General features: G+C 39.3%; 1 protein-coding gene across 1 annotated transcript in view; it reads right to left on the bottom strand.

Moving 5' to 3' along the window:
- Window positions 1–18,491, bottom strand: part of LOC130920291 (protein kinase C alpha type) — a 294,714-nt gene that overhangs the window by 155,350 nt on the left and 120,873 nt on the right. The gene's annotated exons all lie outside the window — the stretch shown is intronic.

Here is an 18,491-nt window from a genome sequence, read left to right as displayed (position 1 = left end):
TCATGCGCCATGAATCTGCTATGGCAGCATATAGACATATTGTTCTATCAAACACAACAGTTGTTTTGGCTTAAAACACTGCAGTTTCTTTTAAAGAAGAGTGCAAGAGCAGAAACAGCTTTTTCAGTGTTGTCTGTGTTTTCCGCCATATACAGTTTAACATGTAAAAATAACGCTTCACGCCCCTCCTCTCCCAGGTGGGAGGTATTTCCTCTTCTATTTGTCCAATCAATGAGCACGCCTTTCGTCTACGTGATGCTACTTGAAAGCTCGGTTGGCGCAGTGTGAAAGCTGAATTATTTCACCAACTCATTTGCAAGTCTTGTTGCGAGGTAGCTCTACAGCAGGGGTGTCCAAACTTTTAGCTGTGGTAAAAATGCGGGGGGCCGACCTTGGCTGACGTCCTTTACGTAGAACAATACTGTATATTTTAGCAAATTTTAGCAGCCCATTCTGTGTGTCACATTTGCTTTATTTATTTATTTTTTTTAAATTCATAATTTCAACAATTTTGCAATTAGCCTTTGTGGGGTTGTCTTTCGACTCTCGGGCTCTTGCAAAATACTGCTGCTGTGAAATTGAACTAGCTTCAAGTTGCTTCAATTTCTCGCTGCTTATCTTCCCTGTAATCTGGACGTACATGTCAGCGTGTCTCCTTTGGTAATATCGCCTCACATTTTGAACTCTTTAAAAACAGCGGCTGTCTCTTTGCAAATGAGGCAGACACAGTTGTTGTGTATTTTCATGAAGAAATAGTCCAATTTCCACCTATCCTTGAAGCGTCGGCCGTCACAGTCAACTTTTTTTGTTAATTGTCGCTATTTTTAAAAAATTGGAGGTAAAGGATCACACGGGGTAATGTTGCTTAGAGTGCTGCTGCCTTTTAGTGGGTCAATGAGGAGCAGCATTTAGTGTGTAAGCTACTTCATATGCTGGTAGCTGTACTGCTGACCAATTTATTAAGTGTGTGCGGGCCAGACGTTATTGATTTTATGACAGAGGCTGGGGGCCGGATGAAATTTGACCACGAGCCGCATTTGGCCCCCGGGCCAGACTTTGGACATGTCTGCTCTACAGTAGGGCTGTCCCAAACGACAAATTTTCTCCCGATTAGTCAGCCGACCATTTTTACGATTAGTCGACTAATCTAATAATTAATTTTTATTTAAAAAAAAATTTTTTTTTTTACTAATTTAGCAATGAAATTTTTGTTGACGCTTATCAATTCACAAAAAACATATTGGAACACTCAAATTATTTATTAAAGTACAAATAAACACGTAAATAACAATAATAAATCACAAATAAACAATGAGTTCAAATGCTGATAGAATTAACTAGTGTAGCATCCCGATTGAAAAGATGGTCTCTTAAACTGATGGTTTACAACTTTTATTCCATCCTTGATGTAAACACACCGTAAGAGCTACGGTGCACACAAATAAAGCAACACAATTAGAAATTAACAAAAACTTTTCACCTTTTTCCTTTTAAACCTTATTTATATATCAATGAATTGCCTATATGAATTGCCTTTACCTTAATTTATTACCTTATCATTGACAATCTCTCCTTTGAGTGCAATCACTGTATATACTGTATATATTTATGACCTTTTAACCTTATATAATTTTCTATACCATAAAATAAACCATAACATGAAATAAACCTTTCAATTAGCATTAAGAACAATACTAATAGCACTTATAGGCCCATTGGCAATGAAACATTATTATTTAGTAAGGCGACAGCACCCTCTGGTGTACAAAAAAAAAAAAAATTACAAACCGTGAAGGCGCTTGAGGTGTTTATTCACGGCCGACGTGCAGCCAAGCTTGGCATTGAAGAGACAGGACAAAAGAGTGTACTCTCCTTTGTTTCTTTGAAATAAGGCAATGTTTTGGACACTCTGGTGCGCTTTTTTTGGCTTTGTGCCGCTTTCCCCGCTTGCAAACAGAGCATCCGACATTCTAACTTTCCACGCATATATTTTTTTAACCCTTCATTAACCGTCGACGGGATGTTGTGCTCGTCGACGGATTTACGTCATCAATGACGTCGACTATGTCGACTAGTCGGGACAGCTCTACTCTACAGCCTGGTCTTCTTGGTCTAGTGCCCTAATTGTCAACTAGCAATCCACCCCCTGTCGCAAGTTACGCTCCGGGGGCCCGTTTTTATTGATCGCACCCGGAACCTGTTCATACTTGTTCCGCCACTGATTACAATGTTTTACCGCTTGACGCCCTTGGTCAGGAATGGGAAAATGTATTCTTTATATTATGTGCACTAGGTTGAACTAGCCATTTCACATTGCTTCTGATGTCTTCTATTCATGTGTAAAAGAGTGTGGGTGAGGTTTACAAAAAAAAAAAAAAAAGGTCACAGGTTTTAAAAAAATACCTCTGCATTGAAAGCTTGAAAAGGCCTTGTCGTGCAGGTTTACAACACTTTTTAATAGCCTTTTAAAGGGAAACGTTTAAGCAGGAAATGATACAATAGTGTTCCTAAAGCCCATCCCTTTACTCTCGCAAGCTTATGCTCACACTCACATGAATACGCAGTCTTTGAGTGCGAGTCTTCCTACTCCCAGGCCTTGATCAAACCTCCTTTAAGACAGCACGTCGCAGACTATTAGCCAGAGAGACTCCACAACTGTTAGTGCTCATTAGAATCCTACAGTGCATGAAAGCCCTTAGCAGGCAGCCAAGGGGACCACTACCACCAAGAATTACTACCGTTCACTGGGGATTCCATCGGAATTAGAAAACTACATTTTGGTTTTTTTGCATGTATTACTTAGGTGTGATTGATATTGTGTTATTTCATCATATGACATGCACGCACCTCAAGTTACCGGGGGAAAAAAATTTAAAAAAGACGTGCATTGCAGTCGATTGCAAGCGCGAGAATTATGGACACAGCAGGCTAACTGACTAGCGTGCGATTCATTATCTTTTCCACCCGTGTTGCCATTTGGATTGGTTATTATAGGTTGATATCGATGTATTAGATCAGTGTTTTTCAACTGGTGTGCCGCGGCACACTAATGTGCCATGAGAGATCTTCAGGTGTGCCACGAGAAATTATCTAAAGTCTCATTTATAAATATATTTATATTGTAATGTCCGTAACTGTGCGGTCCCTTGAAGAGGCCATCAGACAGTAGAGTGGTGACGTAGAGAACAAGTTAGCGGTCGCATGTTGCGGATGCCGCTGTTATTTTGTTTATTATTTTCCATTGTTGCCACAGTAAAGTGGGAAAGTCATCACCGACTCCTCTCCTTTCTATTTCCCCATTCGGGGCTATTACAATATTTTTTTACGTCGTCGGGCGGAGTTGCAGTAGGAAGGAAGGAAGGAGTAGGTAGAAAATTCTCGGTCGTGTGCAGATGAGCGAAGTTTGCTCGTGTCGCGTTCAAAGACTGCTCGGATTTCTAGCCATCAACGACCTTGCTGTCCGCGACAATGTGGACCCCAACACCATGCACATTATTTGGTTAGACTCGTCATGTGTTGATATACTCGAAAGTGTCCTTTCTATTTTATCCATATGTGACGACCGTCAATCCTCCCCCTTTGTTATATTACAAAACATTGTTGAGAACAGCAAGGTGGCTAATGGCTAAAAATCCAGGCAGTTCTTGAATGCGACACGAGCAGCACAGCGCCATGCAGCCAAGAAAGTTTAAACATCATCTCCAAACGAAACACCCGTCGCCTCAAAACAAGTCGATGGACTATTTTGTTCGCCTTCGTGAAAACAGAGAAAAAGGCAACTTTTTTGTAATATAAAAACTACGAAGGAAAATGAGAAAGCCCTCAAAGCCTTGTTGCTAAATCCAAAAAGTCCGACACCGTGACAGAGGCATTAATACTACCTGCCTACAAAGCCATTGTCTGCGAGATGCTCGGCCCTGATGTGGTTAAAGACATTGCTCAAGTCCCCCTGTCTGATAATTCTGAGCTTTTTCAAGCCTAACTGCTATAAAAAAATAAATGAAAATAAATGAAAACAAAGACTGAGAGCTGTTGAAGAATAAGGATATCGACTTTGTGTTCATCTAAACAGGCTCAAGTTTCCCACTCAGTAAGCAAACATACTGGGAAATCATTTTATAATTGAATATACTGAACAGAAAATAATTTTGGAACATTTTTGGTTTGTGGTGTGCCACGAGAATTTTTCCAATGTAAAAACGTGCCGAGTCAAAAAAGGTTGAAAAACACTGTATTAGATACATTAGATCAGGGGTAGCCAACTCCAGTCCACGAGGGCACCTATCCAGCTTGTTTTCCATGTCTCCCTCCTTTAAAACACCTGAATCAAATGGTCAGTTCATCAGTAAGCATTGCAGGAGCCTAATAACGATCCTGATTATTTGAGTCAGGTGTGTTGGAGGAGGGAGACATGGAAAACAAACTGGATAGGGGCCCTCGAGGACCTGAGTTGGCTACCCCTGCATTAGATGCTTGAATCATGACGCTTAAGACTAGGCTTTGAGGCTAAACACAATATATATGTAACGGGTACACGTAGGTCCGTAGCGGAGCGTGGAAACCTCCCTTCCAATTCCTTCATGTAGGGACGCTAATGGCTGCGCCGTTGGCCCCAGCTTTATTTGCGCAGTGATTAATGTCCCTACCTACCGGTTGGAAGCGTCTTGGCGCGCGGGTTCGCATCCCGGCCTGGTCAGTAGTGGGAGCAGAACGTGGGGCGGCGCTGACACACCGGTTACAATGGTGCCGTGACCCGGATCGGCAGCGAAGGTTTCAGGGGTTGAGTGTAATGGTGACACATATGTGCCGTTGGCTCGAGCTTTATTGGCACAGTGGTTAACGTCCCTACCTGCCGAGTGGAAGTGTCGTGGCATGCAGGTTCTCGTCCAAGCCTCGTAGTGTTATTTATTCATTTATATATTCCTTTTATGCTCTATACAGCCTTTTATTCTCAGTCAACGCAGTCATGCATTCATATTCTTTAATTATAATTGAAAAAAAAAAATTTAAAGCCCACTTGCAAAAATATTAGGATATTCGAATTTAGCCCCCAAAATTCCCCTGGAAATGATTTTTATTTTTGCACAGATTAAAATCAAGTCAAATCAAAAAATGTATGCAGTCGAGTTATCATTAACTGTACAGCTAACTACCAATTTAGCCATGTTTATTTGCCAAAATAAAACATAGGGCTACTGTATTTTACATTTACTCACATACCAACTTCTTTTATTATTGTACATCCACTCACATGTCCTAGTACATGCATATTGATTATCATAGACTTGATTAGACTATGTGGGGGTCATCTTGAAGTGTTTGGTATTTTTTATGTAACAAGATTGGTGTCCAAACCATTTTTTTTTAAATGACAAACTTGAAGAAAATTTTAAGGTATAAAAAATGTCTATCTTTCCAAAGTAAATATGTATTTGTATTTGTATGTATATTTTACAAAGTCCAAACACTTTGTAAGAAGAAAACCGCACAAATACAAACTACAAGAGATGCCGATCGATCGGGGTCCAATCACGTCACTTTCAAAGTATCGGAATAGGCAAAAAAATATCGGCCATGCCTTTTTTTATTATACGTATATATATTTTTCAATTAAGTCGTTTTCTAATTGCATTTAACGTCACAGATAACGTCACATAATATGTTACACTTATCCAGAGTTTAGTTTAGTCTTAAGGTAGGGTTATCAAATTTATTCCGATAATGGCGGTAATAAGTTTTTTTAACGCAATTAATGCATGTGTTGCTCGACCCACTCACGCATTGTCGCGCTCAATCTGTTATGGCGCCATTTTACCTATATAGAGAGATTAAAGGCAGCGTAAAATGATTAGAGTGAATTTTTGCAGCCTTTGGAGCCTTTTTTTAATTGGCTAAAGCCTTACAATCCCTCTCCCTACGATTAGAAATATCGTGGGAAGCAAAGTGGAGAAGCAAGGTAGCAGTTGATCTTTTTCTTCACACTTTATTTCATTTCCCAACGCAGAGAAGATATATCAATTGGTAGCACTACGCACAGTCATGGTTCCACTTCCCATCATGCATTGGGGCATGGCTACAGTATAAATTACTGAAAGCTCAACAAATACACTAGATGGCAATATTTAGTCACAATATACAAAGTCACATTTGTCCTTTATGAATTACAAGTCTTTCTATCCGTGGATCCCTCTCACAGAAAGAATGTTAATAATGTAAATGCCATCTTGAGGATTTATTGTCATAATAAACAAATACAGTACTTATGTACTGTATGTTGAATGTATATATTTGTCCGAGTTGTATTCATTTTTTTCTTAATGCACTGCCAAAATGTATATGATCGGGAAAAATTATCGGGAATGATTGGAATTGAATCGGGAGCAAAAAAAAACAATCGGATCGGGAAATATCGGGATCGGCAGATACTCAAACGAAAACGATCGGGATCGGATCTGGAGCAAAAAAACATGATCGGAACAACCCTACAAACTACCACAACAAGATCTTCAATTCCAAAAACACGACTGCAAATTGGCAAAAGCACGAACCCCAATTGCCACAACGCGAATGCAAACGGATCGCAACGTGACTGCGAGAAGCCACAGCATGACAGCAAATAGCCACAACACAACAGCAAGAAGCCACAACATTCTTATGGGGTTTGTGGTTTTGCCAATTTTTAATTGTGCTTTTGCAATTGGGGATCGTGTTGTGGCAGTTTGCTTTTTTTCGCCTGACACCTCTCAGCTACCGTATTTTGCAAAGTGTTTGGACTTTGCATTTCGCCTGACACTTCTCGGCCGCCTTAGATTTGACCTACTTTTAAGGTGTCAAAAATGCCCTCCTATTCAAAATATTTCCACCCAAGAAAATAGAGATTTTAAGATTTACAATGATGTATCACACATGCATACAGTGGGGCAAAAGAGTATTAAGTCAACCACTAATTGTGCAATTTCTCCCACTTGAAAATATTAGAGCGGCCTGTAATTGTCAACATGGGTAAACCTCAACCATGAAAGACAGAATGTGGAAAAAAAACAAAATCACATTCATCTCAATACTTTGTTATGTACCCTTTGTTTGCAATAACAGAGGCCAAACCTTTTCTGTAACTTTTCACAAGCTTTTCACACACTGTTACTGGTATTTTGGCCCATTCTTGCATTCTCTAGAGCAGTGATGTTTTGGGGCAGTCGTAGGGCAACACGGACTTTCAACTCCCTCCACAGATTTTCTCTGGGATGAGATCTGGAGACTGATTAGGCCACTCTAGGACCTTGAAATGCTTCTTACGAAGCCACTCATTTGTTGCCCTGGCTGTGAGTTTGGGATCATTGTCATGCTGAAAGACCCAGCCAAGTCTCATCTTCAATGCCCTTGCTGATGGAAGGAGATTTTCACTCAAAATCTCTCGACACATGGCCCCATTCATTCTTTCCTTTATACAGATCAGTCATCCTGGTCCCTTTGCAGAAAAACAGCCCCAAAGCATGATGTTTCCACCCCCATGCTTCACAGTGGGTATGGTGTTCTTCGGATGCAATTCAGTATTCTTTCTCCTCCAAACACGAGAACCTGTTTCAAACAAAAATTTCTATTTTGGTTTCATCTGACGATAACACATTTTCCCAGTCCTCTTCTGGATCATCCAAATGCTCTCTAGCTCACCGCAGACGGGTCTGGACGTGTACTGGCTTCAGCAAGGGGACACATCTGGCAGTGCAGGATTTGAGTCCCTGGCGGCGCATTGTGTTACTGATAGTAGCCTTTGTTACTGTGGTCCCAGCTCTCTGTAGGTCAATCACTAGGTCCCCCCGTGTGGTTCTGGGATTTTTGCTCACCGTTCTTGTTATCATTTTGACGCTACAGGGTGAGATCTTGCATGGAGCCCCAGATCGAGAGAGATTATTAGTGGTCTTGTATGTCTTCCATTTTCTAATAATTGCTCCCACAGTTGATTTCTTTACGCCAAGCGTTTTACCTATTGCAGATTCAGTCTTCCCAGCCTGGTGCAGGTCTACAATTTTGTCTCTGGTGTCCTTCGACAGCTCTTTGGTCTTGGCCATAGTGGAGTTTGGAGTGTGACTGACTGAGATTGTGGACAGGTGTATTTTATACCGATAATGAGTTAAAACAGGTGCCATTAATGCAGGTAACGAGTGGAGCCTCGTTAGACCTCGTTAGAAGAAGTTAGACCTCTTTGACAGCCAGAAATCTTGCTTGTTTGTAGGTGACCAAATAGTTATTTTCCACTCTAATTAGGAAATAAATTCATTAAAAATCAAACAATGTGATTTTCTGTTTTTTTTTTTCCACATTCTGTCTCTCATGGTTGAGGTTTACCCATGTTGACAATTACAGGCCTCTCTAATATTTTCAAGTAGGAGAACTTGCACAATTGGTGGTTGACTAAATACTTATTTGCCCCACTGTATTGGACAATTTTGAAATTTGGCCAAATTCGAGGTCTCAGAGCGGAACTTCAAGTCACCTGAGTGTTTTCTGCCATATAAATTAAATATTGTAAGTTAATTTTATTGGTGACACTGCGTTTCGGGGTCATCAACATGTTTTGCCCCCCTTTCGACAAAAGTCAAACTGGTCTTAACCTGAAAATTCTGATTGTAGAGACGTTCGTAAGTAGAGGTACCACTGTACTATTTGGGTGCGACTGATAATGTATTATTTTCCAGATTCAAGTGCACATACTTACGCATTAAAATTGCCTTTAATCAATGTTGCACTGCTAAGTACTTCGGAGAAAAAAAATGAGGTGTCATTGCTCTTGTTTTAAGAAGATGGTCAACACCCTCCCCTCACCTGATGAAAACACATAACAGATGACAGGGTCTATTGGCCGTGACAAGCAAGCATGCCTGTGGCGCACATGATGTCATTTAGCCCTACACCTAATCTGGTTTTCTATTCCCAAGCAGACTCCTTGTAATGAGGCTGCATGTGCTCCAAGCGTCGAGCTTTTTCACCACAATGTTTTTGTATCTCCAACAAATCACTTTGTCTCCTCCTGAGCGGATTATGTTTAATATATCAGAGATCTTACCCGAAACAAAAATGGTGAATTATGTTTCCTAAACTGAGCCTTGCTTTCACTAGTCAATCCTCTGATGACTTCTGTCCTTGTGTGTATGTATGTGAGTGGGAGAGAAAAGGTCAAATCAGTTTGGATTGCTCCAGGTCATATACAGTAGACTCCTGGTTAAGTGGACATCAATGATGCAGCAGCCACGCACCCGCACAAACACAAGCACGTCAAGGCTCTCAGTTTCATCTGTTGAGCCCAGGGTGAAAGGGAAAGCTTTTGCATTATTGATGATTCTATCCTGTAAAACCGTGCGCTCGCTCAAGCTATGCTAGCGTTACACCTAGCCAAAAAGAGCAACATTTTGTTAAACCTGTCACTCTGGCGAAGTGACTATGCCACTTGAGTCACCAACAGAAAGAGACAGAATTAAGCCTTGTTTTGACACAGCAGTCCTGTTCAGTTTGCTTCGGCACAGTGTGATGAGGGTATAGACACAATCCCTCCTTTTAACCGTGGTACTAACATCATCATGGCAGGACTCATGCTTCCAGGTTCTATGAAGTAGTAGTTTTGATACATGGTCAGTTGGAGTTCGACGTACACAAATATCATATTATTGGAATACAAATGTTTTAATTTGTTTTAGTCATAGCTTTAGTGCCATTGCCACTATGTACAGGAAGGGGATTACTGCACTTAAAACAAAAAAAAAAAAAAGAAAGAAAAGAAAAGAAAACGAAGCAGCTGCAACCTATACAGCAATCCCTCGCTACTTTGCGCTTCAAACTTCACGCCCTCAGTCCATCGTGGATTTTTTTTTTTTCAATTTAAAAAAATAAAATAAATAAATACAGTATTTTATTTCATAATGTTACGATATATGCATGTATGCATGTACAAATATTTTCTTTTATATATATACAGTGGGGCAACTAAGTATTTAGTCAACCACGAATTGTGCAAGTTCTCCTACTTGAAAATATTAGAGAAAATCACATTGTTTGATTTTTAAAGAATTTATTTGCAAATCATGGTGGAAAATAAGTATTTGGTCAAAACCAGAAGTTTATCTCAATACTTTCCTATGTACCCTTTGTTGGCAATAACGGAGGCCAAACGTTTTCTGTAACTCTTCACAAGCTTTTCACACACTGTTGCTGGCATTTTGGCCCATTCCTCAATGCAGATCTCCTCTAGAGCAGTGATTTTTTTTGGGTGGCTGTCATTGGGCAACACGGACTTTGCACTCCCTCCACAGTTTTCTATGGGGTTGAGATCTGGAGACTGGCTAGGCCACTCCAGGACCTTGAAATGCATCTTACGAAGCCACTCCTTTGTGGAGTTTGGAGTTTGGCTGACTGAGTTTGTGGACAAGTGTCTTTTATACCGATAATGAGTTAAAACAGGTGCCAATAATTAGAGCTGGGAATCTTTGGGCACCTAACGATTCGATTACGATTCAGAGGCTCCGATTCGATTATAAAACGATTATTGATGCACCCCCCCTCCTTTTTTTTTTTTTTTTTCTTCTTTTTTTTTTTAATGTTTTGTACATTAGTTCCAAAATTGTTCAAAAATCCTCTCAGGCTAAAACCAAACTACTATTTCAGTATCAAGTTAACATACAGTGGGGAGAACAAGTATTTGATACACTGCCAATGGGAAAACCCATTGGCAGTGTATCAAATACTTGTTCTCCCCACTGTATAACAGTAAACAAATATACAAAAATAACAGTAAATAAAATACTCCAGTTCCCATTCTGTATCAGCAGCTTTAAACTAGATTCAATTAATTTACTGTTGTGAATCAACTGTTACAGTTGTTAAAATTGCTCCCGTTATTCTATAATTTCCCTTCTGTCTACTTTTGACATATATAAGTTTTAAAACTGTTTCATCATTTAAAGATAAATTCAACACAAGATTTTGCCGATTTGGGAGTATTTTAGATAAAAAGTTAATTAGATTCACTACAACAGAGCCTTCTAGCAAAGTCTACTGCTTTAAGATGGCGGCTGTTTACTAACGCCGGCAAGTCCGTCATTTCGCATCTCTGTTCAATAATACATGTTCTAACACCGCCGTCGTCTGGCATTTTGCATCTAATTCTACAGATGTATGATATCTACTGTGGCCGTTTGTTTGTAGCAACTAGCAAGCGGGCGTTGTTTGTAGCGGCTGTCGGCCGCAGTCAGGTATGATTGTTTTTTTTTTAATCTAGCGGCATGAGTTGAACATGATATTTATTCTCGGTCCGTTCCTCATTGCGTCCCAAAGACCGCGCTGACTGTGTTTTATGTCCGCTTTACCTGGTATAATTCAATAATCGGAATTTGAAAGTTTGTGAATCGTTCTCGAATCTTCCACGGCCGAATCGCGAATAATCTAAGAATCGGAAATTTCGCACGTCTCTACCAATAATACAGGTAACGAGTGGAGCCTCGTTAGACCTCGTTAGAAGAAGTTAGACCTCTCTGACAGCCAGAAATCTTGCTTGTTTGTCGGTGACCAAATACTTATTTTCCACTCTAATTTGGAAATTCTTTAAAAATCAAACATGTAATTTTCTGTTTTTTTCCCCACATTCTGTCTCCCATGGTTGAGGTTTACCCATGTTGACAATTACAGGCCTCTCAAATCTTTTCAAGTTGGAGAACTTGCACAATTGGTGGTTGACTAAATACTTATTTGACCCACTGTATCTCATTCATTCATTCATTCATTTTCCATGCCGCTTTTTCCTCTCATTTATATCATATTTATTACATTTGCAGTGCTAAAAACCATTTATAAAAATATACATACCGTAATTTTCGGACTATGCGCTACTTTTTTCCTTCATTTTGAATCCTGCGGCTTATAGTCCAATGCAGCTTATTTGTTTATTTATTTGGGTTAATAGGTAATACTTTAGTTGACAGCGGCGTCATAAGACCAATAATAATTATGACATGATGCTATCATGGGCAATACTGAATGCTTATGACAGATGTCAGTACGAGTCATCCGGTAAATTATGTCACTAACTCCATTTATGTCCAGCTTGGATCTTTTACATCCATTCCAAAGTGATTATAATTTGCCGAATAACACTGAATGATATCTGTGATAAGCATTCATTAATGCTCATGACAGTGTCATGTCAGAATTTTGATTGTCTAATGACAGTCTCATGGCGTCACTGTCAAGTAAAGTGTTAACAAATATCATAATTAGCAATTAATGAAACAACTGGAACAGTAACTGAAGAAATAATTATCACATAACATAAATTTTGATTGTTATTCACATCTTTGGCACTGCAATGCATGCTGGGAGGAATGTTGGACAACAACAGTGTTGACAGCAGGTGGCAGCAGAGGTTGACTGTCTCCCCTAAGGAAAAAGTGATGGCCAAATGAAGCTTCTTGAAGCAATGAAGCTTAGCAGCCAGTTCAGTTCAGAGCTTCGCGGTAGTTGATTTGGTCTTATGACAGTCGTATGATGCCGCTGTCAAATAAAGTGTTGCCTGTTGATATTTTTTATGTAAATATTAGTGCTGTCAAATTGATCGTGTTAACGGGCGGTAATTAATTTTTTAAAATTCATCATGTTAAAATATTTGACGCATTTAACGCATGCACAGAATGACCCACTCATGCATTGCCTCAGATTACAATGACCCTGTTTTTTGCACATTGAGAGCTAAGAGGCAGAGAAAGGTGTCTTGTTTTGTGCTTTTTCTTAACAAAGATATACCACACGCGACGTGCTAGCACTTTGTTTCTTTATTAGCACATTCCGCTTCAACATTAACAGTTTACGGCTCTCGGCAGGCCGTAACTCTAACTCACTCCTGCATCATGTGAGTAAACAACATTGGCACCGCGTGCACTTCAGTGTGTCTCGGATAATTCTATATCAGAATATTACAAAAGGTGAGTGAGTGGACACAGGCGTTCATTGGACCGTGCCGTTTATTGGCATAAGCTTTGGCAACTCCTTCACAAAAAACATAAGTATCATTTAGTGAAAGCACAACAAAATAATATTCCTATCTCTCAAAAAAAAAAGAAAAAATGTTCACAAAAAGAAAAGCGCTTCAATCTGTATTAATGAGGCCTTATTCTCACACAGTTAAACAACAGTGCAAAGAGAACTGGCATTCCCAATCAAAATAGCTATGCAAAATACACATACAACTTACTCTGATTTTGGTCAAACGCTATAGACCCTACTCACGTGACGTCACAGCCACGCCCCCGCGCCATGTTGTCCATATACTCGTCATGTTAATGCATTAGCGCTTCGTAAATTCCTCCTATTATGGCGTGTTTTTCTGCTCGTTAACATTAATAATCAAAATGGTGAAGTCGTGTGTGGCGGTCGGTTGCAAAAACAGAGAAGATAGACGGAGAGACTTGAAGCTTTACCGTATTCCAAGAGACCCGGAGAGGAGGCCGAGATTGACTGCTGCAACTCGACGAGAAAACTGGGCTCCAAACGACTACCACAGATTATGTAGTAGTCATTTTATATCTGGTAAGATGCATTTAATATATATTTAGAGGGTTTTGGGCTGACAACCACAATTAAGATCATTGCTAGGCTAATCGCCGACAACATACACTCAGACGTTGTGAATGAACTACCTGAAAATATATACCGTAATTATAAGGGGATAATCAGACAGTTGTCATACAATTAATTTACAATTTCACTATTGAGGTCAAAAGCCAAAAAATAAATTCAACTAGGGACAATCTGGAGTAGTGCTATCGCACTTCATATTTATTACATATTATATATGTATGTAGTGAGAGTGCTATCGCTAAACCATATAAACATTAAAAGCCCTAGCTCCATTGACAAATGACATGAAATACATTAGACTTGACAGTGGATGTCAGCAAGAACAAAAGATTTTGAATTGAAAATTTCGTAACTCACCTTCCCGAGCACACGATAGATTCCTGCCGAATTTTCGTGGACGAGGACCTGTTTCACCCAACCAGCAACGAAGTATTTATAAGCCTCCAAGCTCTTAAAGTTTTTCAAACTTTCGTGAGAATAGGCTGATTTTGTGTGGACAAGATAGTTGTAAATATCAGGGTAGCTAGCAGATGTCAGGCAAAGACGGCGAAGACAGCGGGTCGAAAAACCGATTTAGGCATCAAATATGGATCTGGCGAATGGATAAACTGAAGCTTTTCCACATAACGCCTTTTTTGCAACGCAGCCAATGAGTTTACACCGTCAGATAACACCGGGGCTTCCATGAATTGCTCTATAACTTGCACGACTAATTGAAAACAATGAGAATAAGTCTAAAAAATACGGACAATATGGCGGCCGGATACAGCGACACGTCATTTTGTGACGTAGGTGAGTAGGGTCTATTCAAACATTTCGTTTAGTTCAACAAATACACTGGACGGCAATATTTAGTCACGATATACAAACTATCAGAGGTCTCGTACGTTGTGCAGTCAGCACTCAAATGACCGTGATGGACCAGTAAACGGGGAACAATGGCGTCAGTTGAGGGACAAAACACACTCATTGGCTTAAGCAATTTAAAACTCGCCATTGACACCTTGTGGTGTATTTCAATCACTACCTTACGTCGTTAAAGACACTGTGGAAGAACGGCAGGGAGCCCATGTGACGTCCCACTCGGCAACGTCAACAATGGTGAGCTACAAGTTTATTTTTTGATTGAAAATTTTACAAATTTTATGAAAACGAAAACATTAAGAGGGTTTTTAATATAAAATTACTATAACTTGTACTATCATTTATCTTTCAAGAACTACAAGTCTTTCGATCCGTGGATCACGTTACCAGAAAGAATGTTAATAATGTTAATGCCATGTTGTGGATTTATTGTTATAATAAACAAATACAGTACTTATGTACAGTATGTTGAATGTACGTATATATCCGTCTTGTGCATATTTTAGAGATGGTTTGAATTGCGATTAATTACAATTAATTAATTTTTTTAGGTTGATGACCTCGATGAAAAAATTTAATCATTTGTCAGCCCTAGTAAATATTCCATAATACAGTGAGGATATCTGCAGCTTATAGTCCAATGTGGTTTATCTCTGAATAAATGTCGTTTTTGTGTCAAATTTGGTGGGTGGCGACTTATAGTCAAGTGCGCCTTATAGTGCGAAAATTACGGTATACATACCGTTTTTTTGTTTTTTTTGTTTATTGTTTTATTTTTATTTTTTATATTATTTATTCATTTATTTATTTATTTTAATTATACCTTAGGAGAAAGGGGGGGGGGCATATCTTGTATGAAACGCTTTCCAATGTCGTTAAATCGGAATAAATACATTGAAAACACACAATTATTTTTTTTTTTATATATAAATAAACTCCGCTTATCTTTTGCGGATCTTTTGCCAACAAAATCTTGATCACTGTAAAAAGTGTATTTTTTCATATAAACTCAGCTGAAATAGGCTAAAGTTCACATGCAACTCTAATGAGGTCAAGCGGTATAGAAAATTGATCAATGGAAGCGCTGCTCTGAGCCATGACGGCACTGTGCAATGGAAAATGCTATGATATACTTTAAAGCTGTTTACGTAGGTGACACAATTGTTGCCATTCCGCCTACAGACCTTTGCTATGTAAATGCGAGCCTGATCCGAATTCACCAATGCAATCCAAATAATCAACATAATTACGGAAATTTAAGAAGCCAACAATCATGTGTGTAAATGTTCATAAATATGCAGATGATAGAATTGCAGTGTCCTTAAAAGGCACTCGTTGTCATCTTGCTGAGTGTTATCGCATCTTCACATGTAAGCTGAGCGGCGGCCAAAAAGATTTTTTGGTTCATGTTTGCCTCTTCAGTACAAAAGTTCTTTTCCAGCAAGAGCGTTATAAAACATCAATGTGAGTCATTCAATGCAAGGTAGCCTAGAAACTGCACATCTTGAGGATATTTACTTGCCATGGGAGTTTCTTTTTGGAATGCTTGCCCAGGAGGCAACATGCCATGTAATATGTGTGGTTGCCCATAGCAACAACATGACTAAGTGAACAAAAATGTATATTAAAAAGATAACGGAACTTCTGTAGAGCTAGAAATACTCCATTTTTAGAAGATAAAGTACATGGCAACTAAACAGCTACGAAAGCCAGAGAGTGAAGGAAGAGTCCGGTGTGAAGTCATGTGTGAGACTCATTTAACACTCTGCTGCACCAACAAAGGGGCCAGCTTGAAATGCTTCTCTCCACTCGCATTGTTGACCACAGCTATTAGATTAAATGAGATAAGTGCCTCTTCATCAAAGTTTGGAAATTGATGGAGAAATTTCTCAATGGAGAAAATGTGTAAAAACTAATGCAGCTTGTGAGCAGAGGGCACAAGTTCAATTCCCAAGACATTTTTCCTGCATGTTATAATCTTGTTGAATGACCAATAAGGCTTACTTAGGAAGGAAATGATGAATATCAATGGTGTATTCATGAAAACAATTCTCGGATACTAACAGCAATTGAGCAGCCTCAGAATACGATTTCTTAACTGATACCACACAAAGCAGGGGTTGAGCTGGAAAAATATCTATGGGGTGGCAAAAGGGTGGCAGAAACCTTTTGAAAGGAGGCAAATATTTCATGATGGTATACAGTTGTATTAAAAGTATCTGACCCTTTTGGAATTTCTCACATTTCTGCATAAAATCACCATCAAATGTGATCTGACATTTGTCAAAATCACACAGATGAAAAAAGTGTCTGCTTTAACTAAAACCACCCAAACATTTATAGGTTTTCATATTTTAATGAGGATAGCATGTAAACAATGACAGAAGTGGAAAAAATAAGTAAGTGAACACTCTGCCTAAGGCAGTGCTTCTCAGTTATTTTCTGTTACGCCCCCCCCCCCCCCCCCCCCCCGCCAGGAAGACGCAAACGTTCCGCTGCGCTCCCCCAACTCTCTGCCAGCACTGTAAATATACTATAGTATCGTTTGTATATAATTTTTTTATTTTTATAAGTACAACTCTGCATAACATTGTGTTATTTTTAATATTAAAGAGAAAAGTAATATAGATCAACTTACAATAAAGTGTAAAAAAAAAACAAACAAAAAAAAAAACACATCATTCTGTAAAAATACACTCGATACATTTTTTGACCGTTTCATTAAATCAATAAATAATAATACATTCAAATTGATTAGCAACATCAAGCATGAAGACAATATGTCAAACAATTAGACCGAAAAAAATAAATAATAATAATAATAGAACAAAAACGACATGGCAGTGACTGACGGACGGACTGGTCTTTCCTCGTCTCCCACTGTACTAAAAGACAGCCAAAAGCTAAATGTTACATATGCTTCGTCATATTTCCTTGTCTTAACTTTTCATATCTTCAGTTCTCTTTGCTGTGTGCTCTTGTTTGGTTCAAAAGTACTGCACACACGCTGAAAATGAGAGCAGCACTGCCGCCCACTTAGTGGATGTGCAATTACACTTTCTCTACTATGACAAAAAAGTATGTTCCCCAAGGTTACATGCGCCACCCCCAGCATCGCTCTGCGCCCCCCTGGGGGGGCCCGCCCCAATATTTGAGAAGTACTGGCCTAAGGAGACTTAAAGAGCAATTGAAACCAATTCTTACCAAACAACTTAAGTCAGGTGTGTGCCCAATCGCTGCTGAGTGGTTTAAAGCTGCCCTACCCACTATAAAGCACACACTTGGTAAGAATTGTCTTGATGAGAAGAAGTGTCTGATGTGCATCATGGCTCGGTCAAAAGAGCTGTCTGAAGACCTGCGATCAAGGATTGTTGATTTGTATTAAGCTGGGAAAGGATACAAAACCATCTCCAAAAAACTGGATGTTAGGCAATCAACAGTCAGAGAAGTTGTTAACAAATGGAAGGACTTTGGCACAGTTACTTCTCTCCCAAGGAATGGCCGTCCACCAAAGATGACGCCAAGAGCGCAGAATACTCAGGGAGGTAAAAAAGAACCCTAGAGTGTTTGCTAAAGACTTACAGAAATCACTGGCACAGTCCAATATTTATGTGAATACATCAACTATATGTAAAACAATGGCCAAGAATAGTGTTCATTGGAGGACTCCACGGAGGAAGCCACTGCTGTCTTGAAAAAAAAAAAAAAAAAAGTTTTTTTTTTATTGTTGTTCGTTTAATGTTCACAAAAAGGCACTTGGACACTCCTCAGAAGTTTTGGCTAAATATTTTGTGGACTGATGAAACCAAAGTTGAATTGTTTGGGAGTAACACACAACCTCTTGTGTGGAAGAAGGATAAAACAGCTCACCAACATCCACACCTCATCCCCACCGGGAAGCATGGTGGAGGGGGCGGTTTTGCTACCTCAGGGCCTGGACAACTTGCAATCATTAATGGAAGAAATAATTCAAAAGTATATCAGGATGTTTTGCAGAAAAACCTTTG

This window comes from Corythoichthys intestinalis, chromosome 8 (assembly GCF_030265065.1).
Source record: "Corythoichthys intestinalis isolate RoL2023-P3 chromosome 8, ASM3026506v1, whole genome shotgun sequence".
Taxonomy (NCBI): Eukaryota; Metazoa; Chordata; class Actinopteri; order Syngnathiformes; family Syngnathidae; genus Corythoichthys; species Corythoichthys intestinalis.
Note: the sequence above shows the minus strand (reverse complement) of the source record. Positions and strands in the feature narration are given on the sequence as shown.